Here is an 11,762-nt window from a genome sequence, read left to right as displayed (position 1 = left end):
AAAATCGTATTTTAACAAAGATTTAGATATAATTTTACAACGATCCTTAAAAAATAACCAAACAAACGTTGAATCAAACGATATGAACCTACGCAGTTTTATATTAAAATACTGACACACACCAGTTTGCCATCTCAGTATGCAAGGCAAGGGTGCTTGGTGAGGTGCTGGAACTTGATGTACATGTATCATTAAGTTAATACATTTCTGTTAGTATTGACTGCCTTTTTACAGAGACTTTCTATTCTTACTGTTATCAGTTAGTATAGACGGTTCCTGGCTTAGAATGATACTCTGCTCAGCAAATGGTGCGTAATTAGCATTTGAATCAAATTTCTTGTAGAAGTAAAAAACACAAATTAATGTATTTGACAACTTTATTCAGGAGCACAGTCTATATTATCCGGCGTAAATAACTTCGAGATTTATGTGGAAGTTTACTCTGCTGCTCGATCTATGATAATCGATGTTCCAGTATATTTCATATTTATATTTATTCGTGAGGCCTCGTCATCGTTTATATTCACTAAAAGCACAGTCGCCTAAATATTTTATATGGCGAAAAAATTGCGAAAATTGGGGGAAATAATATATTTTTAGTAGCATTATTATTTTAGAATCTTAAGAGGTTGCTTGCAAATTTAACTCTAAAATGAGAAGTGTATGACGATCTATAACGAATATATACATCAATCATGTGTGCAGATACGACGGCGACTATATAGGGTCTGCCATGAGTGCACTTTGTATGCCCTGCATGTGTGCACCCAGGAGGTCCTCCTGAGCGGTGTTTAGACGTACCGGGAAAATCTTATCTGATTCAGGATCAATTCATCGGTTACACTCCCCTGTCACCAGTGATTCTTTTTTGCTGACATTCTGAAAAAGTATTGTGTAGTCCCTGTGTAAGTGTTGACTCTCAACTTGCACATGTGATTTTTTAACACTCCCTGGACTTCTGCAAAAACAGAAAGTCACAGGACATTCCGACAAAAAGTCACAGGACAAAAAGTCAAACACATGTCAAACTCAGGCATAAAGTAACAAAGTTAATAGGACAAAAAGCCACAAACAATTTGTTGACAATTGATTGAATATAAATGAAAAAAGATTTTGAAATATCTTCTTTTTATTACATATATTCATTTTTAATTTTAGGAAATTGTTCATAATATAAAAAAGAAGATGTGGTATGATTGCCAATGAGACAACTGTCCACAAGAGACCAAAATGACACAGACATTAACAACTAGAGGTCTTTACGGCCTTCAACCATAAGCCAATAATATAAAGAAGGTATGGTATGATTGCCAATGAGACAACTGTCCACAAGAGACCAAAATGACACAGACATTAACAACCATAGGTCACCAAACAGCCTTCAACAATGAGCAAAGCCCGAGGTAAAGCCCATACCGCATAGTCAGCTGTAAAAGGCAATCATACTATATCTTTTTTTTTATATTTACATGTTAAAAAATGCGTGCAAATGTAATCAAAAGCTGCACACAAACGTAATGATTTTTGTGCGCAAATGTAATGGTAATGTGCGCAAACCTAATGCACTGATTTATTTGTTTTTAATAAATTTTAATTTAAAGTTGCTATATCATGTTCATGTATAAAACTTCAAGAAAAATACAAAAAGAGTGTTTTCTTGTTCAAAGAAAAATAATCTCAAAACTAAATTGTGACTTTTTGTCCTGTGACAGTGTGTGACTTTTTGACTGTGACTTTCTGTCCTGCATTCAGATTGAATAGGGGAGTTTGGTTGACCCCGCCTCCCTCTATCTGAGACTACTATCTCAGTGATGAGCTTTATGTTTCATGTACAAATGTATTGTGCTTGTCATATATATGTATGTCGGATAAAAGCTCTACAGACCTTTAATATGTTGTATTGTTATATGTATAACCGACAACAAATAAATAGCCCCTAACAAGTAAGAATTAGGTTACTTCTTTTTGTTTTGACATCTTGCATGGGTTTTTATAGCCCCGTATTAAAATTATGCCCCCACTTTAAAAAAGGGGGGGGGTATACTGTTTTACCCCTGTCTGTCCATCCATCCTTGCGTCAGTCAGTCCGTCCGATAAATATTTTTCGTCCCATTTTCCTTAGGAACTACTATAGAAGGATTTCTGAAATTTGGTTTCAGGGTTAAATAAGTCAGCTATACTGTGTGATGCATTTTCAGATTCATCACTCGACAACTTCCTGTTTTCCCAACACTTGTATGATTTTACACATGATAGCCAAGTTGAAAGTTGAAAACTAACAACCTAATTTATGTACAAAAAAATTGAAAAACAGATATGTTACACATAAACAAACGACAATCACTGAATTATCGGATCCTGACTTGGAACAGGCACAACCATAACAAATTGGCAGGGTATAAGGAACTTTGAAAATATTTAGTTTTTGTGGTTTGGTCAATTTTCCGGATACTGTAAGCAATAAGGCCCCTTTATTTAGTGAATGAAATAATTGTAAGATGCACTTAGCTGTCTGTCATATTTTATATGAACTTGACCTCATTTTCATGCATGGTTCATTGGTCAATGAAACACTGCATTGTTTTGTCAGTTTATCATATGTTTAAAGTTACAGGTAGATTATATTTGGTAGATATGAAACAATTGTAAGGTGTGCATGTCTGAATGGCAGATTCATATATAAACCATGACCGCATTTTATTGTTCTTTGGTCAATGAGAAGTTTTCTTGGTTTTGTCATTTTATCAGGCCACATTTAAAAGAATGTCTGTTTCCCCTCCCCGGGTCTACCCTTTGTAAACAGACCAGGAAGGCAGGTTTTTTTTAGCTCACCTGACCTGAAAGGTCAAGTGAGCTTTTCTCATCACTTGGCGTTCGTCGTCTGTCGTCCTGCGTCCGTCGTCTGTAAACTTTTACAAAAATCTTCTCCTCTGAAACTACTTGGCCAAATTCTACCAAACTTGGCCACAATCATCCTTGGGGTATCTAGTTTAAAAAATGTGTGGCGTGACCTGTCAAACCAACCAAGATGGCCGCCATGGCTAAAAATAGAACATAGGGGTAAAATGCAGTTTTTGGCTTATAACTCAAAAACCAAAGCATTTAGAGCAAATCTGACATGGGGTAAAATTGTTGATCAGGTCAAGATCTATCTGCCCTGAAATTTTCAGACGAATCGGACAACCTGTTGATGGGTTGCTGCCTGTGAAATGGTTATTTTAAGGAAATTTTGCAGTTTTTGGTTATTATCTTGAATACTATTATAGATAGAGATAAACTGTAAAAGCAATAATGTTCAGCAAAGTAAGACCTACAAATAAGTCAACATGATCAAAATTGTCAGTCGACCCCTTAAGGAGTTATTGCCCTTTATAGTCAATTTTTAACAACTTTTCATAATTTTTTGTAACTTTTTTAAAAATCTTCTTCTCTGAAACTACTTTGCCAAATTTAACCAAACTTGGCCACAATTATCATTGTGGTTTGTAGTTTAAAAAATGTGTCCGATGACTCAGCCTACCAAACAAAATGGCCGACATGGCTAAAATTAGAACATAGTGGTAAAATGCAGGTTTTGCTTTATATCTCTGAAACTAAGACATTTAGGGCAAATCTTTCAAGATTTAAATGTCCATCAGAATAAGATATATCCCCTCACAAATTTTCAGTTGAATTGGACAACCTGTTGTTGGGTTGCTGCCCTAAAATTGGTGATTTTAAGGTAATTTTGCAGTTTTTGGTTATTATCTTGAATACTATTATAGATAGAGATAAACTGTAGACAGCAATAATGTTCAGCAAAGTAAGATCTTCAAATAAGTCAGCATGATCAAAATTGTTAGAGGACCCCTTAAGGAGTTATTGCCCTTTATAGTCAATATTGAACAACTTTTCGTCATTTTTGTAACTTGTATAAAAATCATTTCTAAAACTACTTGGCCAAATTTAACCAAACTTGGCCACAATCATAATACTAGGGTATCTATTTAAAAAAAAAGTATCTAATGACCCCGCCTACCAACGAAGATGGCCGACATCAGTAAACACATTAACAGGTGAGCGACACAGGCTCTTCAGAGCCTCTAGTTTTTTTTAACTGGATGTGATTGTCATAGCATGGTCACATGAATGGTTTGACTTGTCCAGTCCAGGCCACTTATCAGTTGTTTGTGCTCAATTTGAGTGTATTTATTTAGATTATCAATCCTTCTGCTTTCAAGCACTTTCCAAAAATGGAAACAAATTATTTTCAGGAAAAAAATAATTTCGATTTTTTTGTGGAAAATAATTTTTTGACCCGGGCGCTTATTTTTTACCCGTGTGGGGGGAGGGGAAACAAACATATTTTTAATTTTGGCCTTAGATTTTTTAAGCATAGGTCTACTTGTTGTATGGAATGACTACAAGGTATCATATAAAAAAAGATGTCTGCCTGCCAAGGTTAATTTTACTGTGACCTCATATTCATAGAATAATGATAATATTCATGATATTGAACAGCAAGAATGATGAGTAAGTTGATGTTATATACAAATAAGACAAAATTTTCAGTTGCCTACTAATATGTAATACATGTAGTAGTTATTTTTGTCATTAAATGATGTTTACCCTTTTATGTGTAGGGCAAGAACATGAAAGATAAAGGGGAAACTATAAACAGAAGAAATTATCAACAAAATAAGATTTACAGAGGTCAACAAAGCCTAAATGGTAAGTCCACTGTTATAAAAAAATTTGTCCTTGAATAATAATTAAATATTTATTAAAATAAGATGTGGTATGATGAAAGAGAAAACTATCCATCAGAGTTCAATTTAGTGGATGTAAGCATTGTAATTACTTATTAGAGGCCATTGATGACCTGTAAGTAATGAGAAAACCCATACCCTATACATGTTATAGTAATCTATAAAAGTCAACACTAACCAAATTTGAAACAGAGCATCAATTCAAACGTCAAATATACCAGACTAATTTATAAAAACAAAAAATTATGAAAAATAAAAATGACGGGTATGAACCAACATCAACCACTGAACTATGTACAAGCTCCTGATATTAGACAGGTATAATGTGGCTGGGTTGATATAAAAATAAGAAACACTTAGCAGTCTGATTTCCAATGAGACATTTCTCCAATAGAGATCAAATGACATTTAAGGAGGCTCTAGGGTATAACAATTTCAGAAAAATGTTTTAATATTTTTTTTTCATAACTCAATTTATTTATATCTTTATCATATGGTACACCAAATCATTCAAAACAATCAATTCGGTTTGGCCCCAGATGACTTTTAAAATGCATATATCATTGAAAAAGCTCCAAATTATCTCCCTTTGGTGCAAAAAAGCCATTTTTTGGCATTAAAAATGTAATATCTTATTTAACTCATCGGTGGCCTATATTTTTTATTATAATTTTAAATAAGCTGTACTTTAACTAAACTATTATAAAATTTAAGCGATTTCTGTAATTTAGTACTTGAATATTTAAATGAAAGTTTATCATATTAATCATAAACATGATAAAATAGCCATTTTATTGATCTCTTCACTGATAATTTTTGAGTTTGTGTATTTGTAGGTCAGAAATCTGGATTTTCATGGTCATCATTCACAGATCAATACTGAACGGAAAACTTAAAGCTGATATTTTTCTCCATAGTGCGACTTTTTTATTAATTTGAAATGGAACATGTTTTTTCCTACATTTATTTGAAAGAGGAAATTTCAACATGATGACTATAAACAAAAAGGAGTCATATCATCACGATCATTGATGCACAAGAACTTGATCATATAAATACAACAATGTAATTATCAATTGAAAGATGGAACGAATGAACAAGATATTAGAATGTTGTTGTCCAAATAAACTTGCTTTGTCTTCTCATTTGAATCTCTCCATTCAATAAAGATGTACAGAGGAAGATCTTTGAAGAACAGATTGAAAAAATGTTTTGTCTAAGAATTGCAGGAATATTCTAGTGAATGAAATTATTTATTGACTTCACTCTTATATAGTGGACTGAATAATTGTACATAGCAAGCTGTGAATAAAGAAAGCAAAAACTTTAACAAAAAGTGTTTATATTATTAATTTGCAATTATAAGCATACTATTATGTACACCACAAAGTTATATATAATTCAAATTGTTTGCCTATACAAGTATTGCAATGAACCTATAACAAAGAAAATCTTACCTCATGAAAAGAGTGAACTATTCAGTCAGAATATGAAATATTTTTTCAGTTCTATTTTTCATAATAGAATAAACAAGACAAAGATTTCAAAACAATATTTTTTCATTTATTTAGAAATTTCATCATTTTGTTTCAGTGAAAGGACTTTATTCTTTGACTGTAAAATATTATTATTATACATTCCAAAATAAGAATAATATTTATTGTCATATAAACAAATAAAAAACATGTTTGTGACAAAATTTAAAAAAAATTATATATATGTATATATAAAAAATATAAAAAAAACTCATATACATTTAAAACATTTTACTACCAAACAGCATTCATTGTAACATACACATAACTTTATATTTATATATATATATTTATAATTTTAATCCCATAGGATTTTATTTTGTCCCATGGGATATTAAAAATCCCATGGGATAATTATAGTCCCATGGGATTTTTTTTGTCCCATGGGACAACAAATATCCCATGGGACTACAATAATCCCATGGGACCAAAAAAAATCCCATGGGATTTAACCAAAATCCCATGGGATAATGGTAAATCCCATGGGATTTTGCCCTGTCCCATGGGATATTGAAAATCCCATGTTTTTATAATTCAAATTGCAAAATAAATATGAAAGTAACAGTATAAAACCAATGAAATTATTGAATCCCATGTAATTCTGCACATTTTGGTTATATACATGATATTGTAGCTCTTGTTTGAGGCGGCGGCGGATTTGCAAATGAGTGTTTTGCAAATTAAAAGTGTCCAGTGTTTGTAATATTTTAGAGGATGAAAAACATGTACTTTTAAATTGTCCCTTGTATGAAGATCTAAGACATGCACTTTTTATTGATATATTGTGTCATAATGATATGTTTTTAAACTTGTCTGATGAAGAAAAATTTATATATATGTTTAAAAATACCAATATTTGTAATATTGTTGCCAAAACCTGCAATAACATTTTAACAAGGAGAAACAGTATTTTATATCATTAACTACTGTATTTGTAGTATTTTATAAAACGAATAAGTATTATTTGTATTTTAATAGTCTCTCATAATTCTTTTAAGAATGGCACATACATGTATTTAATTGTTTTAACTATGTTTACTGTATAATTAATTTTATAATTGTATCTTGTTTTAATCATGTTGTATGTGGTGAGACTTTAATAAACTATTGAATCTGTCAGTCGGATCACTGATTTTCGGCAATACCAAGGAAAAACCGACACGTTCTAAAGATTGTTCAACTACTCATTTATTGGTGAAATTATAACCTAATATGTCCTGTTGATAAGTATATATGTACAGAACTACAAAAATTTGCAGTGAATGTTAACATAAAAGAATCAAATAATTTCTGCTATGCTTGTAGTGAAAACGAAAACAGTTTACCATATTTTTTAGATATATACATATATAATCGTTTATAAAATGTATCCGTCAAAGTGAAAAAATATATAACATGTAAAAATACATAGATCATTCATTTATTGCAATCAATTATATCAAACATGTTAGTTAAAATAATTTCTAGAACCAGTCACTCTATGTAGATATAATGCGTCGGACATTGTATGCATAAAGATTTTTAACTGTATGAAATAAAATTAGTAAGAGTTTCGCGGAACACAATGTCTCGCCTTCGTTTGCCGTAAACTTGAACTCTCAGGGTGAGGTTTAACAAAATCAAGACACTATATTTTGATTGTTATGAGCTTCTGTCCAAGTTCACAAATATTTCCGGTGCCTATAAAATAGCCGACTTTAATTAAGTTATTTGAATCTGTGCTGGCAAAATAGCATATTATCTATTATGGTGGTATCGGCAAAACAGCTACAAGTATTGCCTTTAATGAAAATGCATATCAATTTTAAATACTATTCTAAATAAAATAGCTTTGAGAATCGTGTAAAAAGCGTTCGTTGTTCAGTCGTCAATGAATCATTCAACGTGCGTGTATCGTGCGTGCGTATATCGTGCGTGTATCGTGTATTTATCATTCATCGTGCATCGTGCGTGTATCGTGCGTTCATCATTCATCATTCATTTTGCGTTAATCCTCCGTGTAACGCTCATCGCTCATCGTGCGTGTATCGTGCATTCACCGTGCGTGTATCGTGCGTGCGTGTATCGTGCGTGTGGTCAGTTTGAATTTTAGAAGGTCTGTATTTGCATCAAGTTCCTTTTGGTCTTATTGGACGATGAACGTATAAGCCTAGAAAGATTATAATATGTATGAACCTGTGAGATTTTGAAAAAAGTTCAGTATAAACGTTATATATAGTCAAAAGAGTATTGGTCGATTTTTATCGATATGTACGATTAAATGTCAAGCCACTGTAAAACAAAAGTTCATAGACAGACATTGAGTTACTTCTGTTTTTCGAACATTTGAAAAGTATATAAAGCAAGTGGTCGATGACAAGCTTTCAACTCAGAGAGGTCACACAAAAGACAAATGACCATAGGAGCTATAAGAAGCTTATGTATTTATCACGAAAAAAAATTAAAAGATGTGGGGTGCTATAGTATTAATTCTACTTTTTCTCATTCTCGGTTATTACAGGTCAACATAAATGGTATCTGTTTAGTCCTAAACAAGTTTATAAAAACTTCCCTTTGTTGAAAAAAAGAAGAACTCGCTGACGCTTTGGTTTTTTTTTATAATTGTTCAAGTTTAAGATTCAAGACGCAACCCTTGTTCAAGACATCGAAAAGGTCGTGTTCACTGTGTGGGATGTATAAATACGTGGCCATGTCGTTCAGAATATAGATGTTAAATCCAAGGCCACCTTAACCTTTTCTCTGCCATAGGGCCTATCCGGCCTATTCAAAACACTACCGTTGAGTGCCACGCTGAGGCCCAAAGGCCAACGGAATTTTGACGTTACGTAATAATAAGCATTACGTCATAATACCAGAGTGCTTGATAAGATTTTCCTTCTTTGAAGTCATAAAAAAATATTCTAAAAAGAATTTCTCAGTTTATTTAACGTGCGCTTTAAGCAAGCGAGAGCATCTGATAGCTTGGTACATGTTTGAAATTCTTTATATTCGGAAAATAAAAGAAAATAATGTCGCATTGTTGTTTTGTTTAGGAAAGTTTTTTTGTGTTTATACTAACTATAAAAAAAAAACCATCAGTCAGAAACTTTAAATTGCCCTGTATCAACTATTCAAAATGTCTTCTCTTGTGTTTGTCGGTGTTTCTGTTTCCATGCACTATACGTATACTGAATGAATTTGAATTTATATAAAAAGTGTCATTAGCTAAACAAAACAAACGTATAAAAGGACAAACTAGCACACAAAATTTCGAAGCACAAACATGTTCTGATAACGTTTACAAGGGTACATGTTTCTGGAGAAAACTAAAAACATCTGCAAATATTCTTCAAACAATTCTTTTTCTTTCTAATCAAAATTTGTAAAATGCTTTCAAAATATATATTTTTAATGTGTTAAATATTTGAAATCAATAGCAAAAGATTAAGACTACATCCATTTGACAGAAAACAAACGATACAAAAATGGAAAAAATAAAAAGAAGGGATCAACAAACACTGCCGCCCATAAATTGTATGGCTTGATCCCTTCTACACAAATATTACACCCAATTTAATAGTCAAACATTTTTTTTCTAAGCAGAAATTGCGTAGCGTGAGATATATAAGTAATATTGTTTGTTGTCCCCTTTGTAATCATATGTTAAATCAGCACCTGCTTGTGGATGACATCAGAACAAAAAGTGCGGAAGATATTAAAGGATAAAACAAAACTCGTAAGTTCAAGAGAAACTGACAATGCCAAGGCGAAATCCTGTCTCACGAATTCTTTTTAAAAATGGTGCATTTTTGAGTATTTACATTGAAATTTCCATTTTATTGATTTATACTTTTTTAGGGTCACCAAACTTCTTTTTTTTTATTCTTATAAATAGTATATATATATATATAACGTCTGAATATTAGTCAACGATCTTTCCAACGAGGGTGCTGGATCGTTACGAGTAACGATACAGTGACACAATAAATAAATAACATAAGTACGTCTGAACCAGTGACAACACTACGACAAATTATATCCATTGGATCCACTTGCTGAAAACATATTCTGTATATATAATTCGCCTGAATAACAGCCAAAAAATGTAAGATCTGTAAATTTGCGGAGTTCTATATTCAGTCTGTTCAATAGGGGAATGGCATAGTAACGTTGTGATTGCATTTAATTTTAAAGTCTCTCATTTGAAAGGATTCAAACAGTAAATGCACATTCGTTTACTCCTGTAAATTTTATATAAAACGGAAATGTATTGTCATAAAAGATAGTTTCAAATAAAACCATTTCTAAGACAGTTTTTGAGAAAATACAATTAAACATTAAGAAATAATCACGAATTTTTAGACAGTATTTGGTTCAAACCGTCAAGTGAACTCATAGAAAAAATATTAAGAAGGACGTTAAAACCACAGACGAATTATAGTAGTCGATGCTTACTTTGATAACTATTTACACCACTGGGTCGATGTTACTGCTGGTGGACGTTTCGTCCCCGAGGATATCACCAGCCCAGTAGTCAACACTTGACTTCTGTGTTGACATGAATATCAATAATGTGGTCATTTATATAAATTTCCTGTTTACAAAACATTGAATTGTTCGAAAAACTAAGGGTTTGCTTATACCAGGTATAGATTACCTTAGCCGTATTTGGCACAACTTTTTGGAATTTTGGATCCTCAATGCTCTTCAACTTTTTACTTGTTTGGATTTATAAATATGAGCGTCACTGATGAGTCTTATGTAGACGAAACGCGCGTCTGGCGTACTAATAAAATCATAATCCTGGTAACTTTGATAACTATTAACACCACTGGGTCGATGCCACTGCTGGCGGACGTTTCATTCCCGAGGGTATCACTAGCCCAGTAGTCAACACTCAACACTTCTGTGTTGACATGAATATTAATACTGGGTCATTTGTATAAATTTCCTGTTTACAAAACATGGAATTGTTCGAAAAACTAAGGATTTTCTTACTCCAGGTATAGATTACCTTAGCCGTATTTGGCACAACTTTTTGGAATTTGGGATCCTCAATGCTCTTCAACTTTGTACTTGTTTGGATTTATAAATATTTTGATATAAGCGTCACTGATGAATCTTATGTAGTCGAAACGAGCGTCTTGCGTACTAAATTATAATCCTGGTAACTTTGATAACTACTTACATTTGCCTCTTAAATGATGCAAATCAAATTTATTTCAAGTTGACGGTGTTGTTTCACCAGAAGAGATAACAGACTTGTGTAAGACGCGAAGTGACGTCGGTAGCTCAGTTTGATAAAGGTCGTTGAGTTCATCAATATTGTTTTAAAAACACGATCGAATTACAGAGCAGACGGCCCGATGCGACTTCACACATATAAATTAAATAGTGTAACTACAGAATTCTAATAAATCTAAAAGAGTATTTAGTACAAAATAATTACTTTAATTGCATTTAAATTATTTGACCCTCAAATATCCTTTTTAGTACATTA

The 11,762-nt window shown here is 32.3% G+C and overlaps 1 long non-coding RNA gene across 1 annotated transcript; it reads left to right on the top strand.

Annotated features, from left to right (window-relative positions):
• The first annotated feature begins 468 nt into the window (after positions 1 to 468).
• LOC139491261 (uncharacterized) lies at positions 469 to 6,084 on the top strand. The gene is made up of 3 exons (XR_011656500.1): positions 469 to 905; positions 4,623 to 4,710; positions 5,585 to 6,084. It is a non-coding gene; the product is annotated as an uncharacterized lncRNA (long non-coding RNA).
• The last annotated feature ends 5,678 nt before the right edge of the window (positions 6,085 to 11,762 follow it).

The sequence above is a fragment of the Mytilus edulis genome, chromosome 1, assembly GCF_963676685.1.
Source record: "Mytilus edulis chromosome 1, xbMytEdul2.2, whole genome shotgun sequence".
Lineage (NCBI taxonomy): Eukaryota > Metazoa > Mollusca > Bivalvia > Mytilida > Mytilidae > Mytilus > Mytilus edulis.
This window is presented reverse-complemented; position numbering and strand designations above follow the sequence as displayed.